Genomic DNA, 4,700 nt, shown 5'->3' with positions numbered 1-4,700 from the left:
GCTGAAGTTCCTGCATTCCCTTTTCTTATCCATTTGTTTGCACTAATTGGTTTCAAGAGCTATCTATTTTATTGGTTTTTGTCTCTCTTTTTTTATAGTTCACAATCTCTATATAGGTTATTCCTAGTTCACATGAAATGAATTACATGAAAAAAAATGTTCTTGTGGATAATTTTATACCATGAAAGCAACAATAATACATTATTTTTAGATTCAAATTAATGATAGGGGAGCTTCTGCAGCTAGTTTTTTTAAAGAAAATTTTCATCCTTTGAAGTCCATTCATTGCTTTTTTTTCCTTGGCCTCTAGTTTTAATGATGGCATGACCCACATTAATGATAAATTTTGGGTGCTCTGGTTTTTTATGGTGGGTTGTGTGAAGATTCGGTCTAGGGTTTCACATCCCAAACTTCTTCTACCTTGGTTGAGTGGTAAGCTCTTGTTCTTCCTGTGTTTTTCTTCTAGACTTTATATATTTTGTAGGAGAGCTCCCTTTGTGTCTGAGCTATACGAGGACATCCTACTCAAGTTGATTACCCCATTCTTTGTAGGGTTCTTTTCTTTGTGGCAGTGGAGATCAATTTCACTCTTAACCTCATCTTCCCAACTTCCTTTAGAGGTGGAAGATCCTTTAGTGGTGGAGGCACATTCTATGGAAGGGGATTCCTACTCATGATCTGATGTGGTTAATGCCTGGTGGTGGTTCCACCCCTTTCTTTTGTTTTGAGATTCACTAGTTATATTTTTGTCAAAGGATCCTCTCTACCCCCTGTTCTTCTAGAAATATGTGTTTCAAGGTTTTGAGTCTTGCAGTCTAGCTTCTATGAAGGTGAAGTCTATCTCTATTGAGGTGAGTTTTTAGCGAGATGTTATTATGTGGGATAGCTCTATTTATCCTTTTTGGTTCTCTTTCTAGCTTTATACATTGAGGTTACAACTCATCTTAAAGAGGAGGGAGATTATAGGTGGGAGGAGGTGGGTGATGGTTGGCTTTTCTATTCTCATTACAATGGTGTTTGTGAGGCTACTTGTCTCTATCCCTAGACTTCTATAGGGGAAGATCTATCCTCTACTAGTCTTATTGAGGTGAGGTTTCAGCCTATCAAGGAGGAGGGAAATTATGCTAGTACAATTAAGGAACTCCTTGTGAGGTTTATCAATTATTCTAGCAAGGGGGGTCAATTTGGTAAAATAGGGGATTTTCCCTGTAGTGTTGTGGGAGCTTCTTTTCTAGAAAGTTGTCAAGATAAGGGGATTTCACCCTCTAGTCATGCATGGGTTTTCTTTTTTCCTATCTAGTATTTCTTTGTTGAATGTTGTTTATTTTTGGTGGGTTCTTTACTAGTGTGACTTTAGCTAAAGTGGATTTAATTATGAAAATTTTGAACTGAAAGGATGTGGGATTCAACACTTCTAGCATTGGAGGTTGTGGCATCTCACTAGTTTTTGAATTTTCTCCTTGTTGGGCCTATTTTCATTTTGTTTTTTTTTTTCTTAGGAGGTTGCAACTGTTCAAGGGTCCATTTGGGCAGCTGATGTTTTTGATATTGAATATGTGTTGTAAGTGAGTTTTGCTACTTCTGTGATTGGTTAGTTGTTTTTCAATTGTTAATGACTTTGTCACTAGTTTATTCCATTTGACAAGTCACCCACTTTTTATTGTTTTTAATATAAAAAATAATAATCTTAAGCTAGTAATAAACATATTATTGAAACTAGGCATGGGTATGTAAACTTGTCTATCAATAGGAACATAACAAATAGTATTTTGGCAAAGTTGTTTTCAAATTCCTTTGTAAGTTGTAACAAGTGTTTCAACTTTCAAAAAAAGTTCAATGAAGATATATACTTAGATTTAATTCATGTTACAAAGTACAAGAGATCTACATGCTTTGTAATGAAATTGTGAAGTGGCTCAAGTCATTTTATGGGGCAACATAATGATTGTATGGTTGTGTAGGGGAATAATAGAGAGTAAATAATATAATAACAACAAAATCACAATTGGTGATATTCAATAATTTATATTAATTAAATGAGTGGTCCAGTTACCCTATTCATATCGTGGTAACCTACAAAAATTCATAGGTCAGTCCAAATATCAGAAGCATCTAAATGACAAAGTAACTTATAACAAAGGGGACGTCAAATGTATTTTTCCATTGTTTTCTTTATAAATTTAATTTTAAGCTGGTTGTTTAATCAATTTTAAAATATAACATTTGTGTTTACCTCTTAGCATATATAATAGATATTATTTTATAAAAATAATAAAATAATAGATATTATTTTATAAAATAAGATATTATTTTATAAAATAATAGATATTATTTTATAAAATAATAGATATTTGTGTTTACCTCTTAGCATATATAATAGATATTATTTTATAAAAATAAGTTTTTTATACTAAATTTTTTATTTAGTTTTGTGTTTAATTGCATTTGGTTTATTAGTTCCTTAGCTAGTATTAAGGCTTCTCCTATTAGCTTTTGATTGATCTAGGATTTAACAACCAACCAATGCTAATAGTTTCTATATTTATTATTTTTTTGTTTGCTAGTTTCCATAGAAAAGTTGCATATTGTTTAATAGTTATATCATTCCAAATTTTTATGGACTATGTTCTTCGATAAGTTTACGATTGTAGGATAAAAGGTATCCTTATGAGGTTAGAAAATGTACAAACCTCTAAAAAAAAATCTAGTCAAGATGAGATTGTGCCAAAATATTTAAAATTATCATACAAAATGTGTTAGCAAGGAAAAAATCTTCTTTCATTGGTAATTGCATTGTCTATTTTGTCCCTTTCTCCATTACAGATGGTTGTGTTCATGCCACATATGTAGCAATGTGGTTGGGTATAATGGGTTGTAATAAAGTTAAATTAAAATTTAGAGTTTCCATGTAATTTTGAATTAAATATTTCATCAACGATTACCTCTACCACTATTCTTAAAGAGAGTGATGAGATCTCATATAAACTAGAAGCCATTCTTGGGATTTCTCTCATTACCGTCTCAACCTTTTACCTTCATAAATGGCTCCAAACTTTGGAAGCCTTGCCTCAAGTCCTCTCATTCTCTTTGGGCTTGAAACTTTGCAAAAATATCTGATGTCTACTTCAAATAGCTTGTGAGTAGTGATGTAGATGAATGCAAGAGTATTTACAAGAATGCAATTTCTCTTTTTCTCGAAGTTGGTCATGTTTAGGTAAAACTCATTGTTTCCTTCTCTTTACACTTCATGACTTATTTTGTTCTTTATAAACCAAGATAACATGCTTATACATGATCTAAGAACTTAACCAAATCTTGTAAAACAATCAAATCAACATTATCTTGCCAAAGTCTAACACATCAAGTGCCCATTGAAATTCACATACTCATCAATACTTTCTCTTCTTTATCATTATCTTTACAAATCCCCTTCATCAATCAAAACTACATCATTTGGATGATTTGGTACCTTACTAAATCAACATAATGTCTTACAATTTGAGGCTTGACATCAATGACAACATAACAACTTATATGACTCTTTCACATACATTATCTCCCTTATCTTGAACATTATCATTTGGGGATAACATAGGCTTAGGATATCTCTTGGTCTCATGAAAGAGAATTTCATTACCTAGTAATTCAATTGCTACTAAGCTAAAAAGGATTTTCTCTAGTTGGGATAAGTAAGACATTTTCTCAATGAATGGGCATTTCTTACTTCATATTACTTTTATTATTTTTGTTATTTTGTTGATAGTTTTGGATCTTTTTCTATTGATCATAATCAAAGATACTATATTTGAATTTTTATACACATTTCTCATCATTAACCTAAGATAACATGTATTCTTCCAATACAACTACCCCTCATCAAAGAAATCTTTCAAAGGAGAACTAGGTAAGGAAACACAATTTTTTTTATAATTCTATAGTTTGTAGGGAAAAACATAAAGGACCAGTTTCTGATCAAAAACTTGTTAGAAAATAAAATAAAAGACTTTGAAAAGTAATAAATTAACAAAGTCTTGTAATACATAGAAAAATATTGACTTAAAGGAGTAGCTAATGCTCACAAACTTGACCTAAAAGAATAATTTAATATCAAACACTAATATCACAAACACTTTTTTTTAGAGATATTATTGTTTAATAACAAAATTTTTATTATTAGTGTTTCACTTTTTTGGTCGAAATACTTGGTGTAGGGTAGGTAGATAACCTGCTCTATAGAAAATCTCTAGAAGCAACATCATTATGCTTAAACAATGGGTGGGACAGGGAGTGAGAGATGCAGTAGGAAATTGAGCGAACATTCTCATTTGAAGCCTAGGGTTTTTGGAAATGTCAGGGGCATTCTAGGGGTGCCTTGGCTTGGTAGGGAAGAGGATAATGAAGAAGATAGTGATGAGGATGTAGCTGACTATAGGGGAGGTATTTTTTCTAGTGTATGGGTTCTCTCTTTCCCAGATTTCTCTAGCTAAGGTACTTGGAACTTTTGTGGGGGATTTGGGACCCCTTTCTGCTTTGGATATAGTAGTCTTTGAATCCCCTTTCTCTACGTGTTCTAAACTGTATACATGGGTCTTATGGCTTCTTTTTCATAGGATAGGGAGGCACAACTTGGTCTAGGGTTTTCCCCATTTGCATGGGTGCCATAAAAGAGGAGGGAGTTGCAATGATGAAGTCCTATTTCC

Source organism: Cupressus sempervirens, chromosome 3 (assembly GCF_028749045.1).
Source record: "Cupressus sempervirens isolate cs-2001-9-10 chromosome 3, ASM2874904v1, whole genome shotgun sequence".
Lineage (NCBI taxonomy): Eukaryota > Viridiplantae > Streptophyta > Pinopsida > Cupressales > Cupressaceae > Cupressus > Cupressus sempervirens.
Note: the sequence above shows the minus strand (reverse complement) of the source record.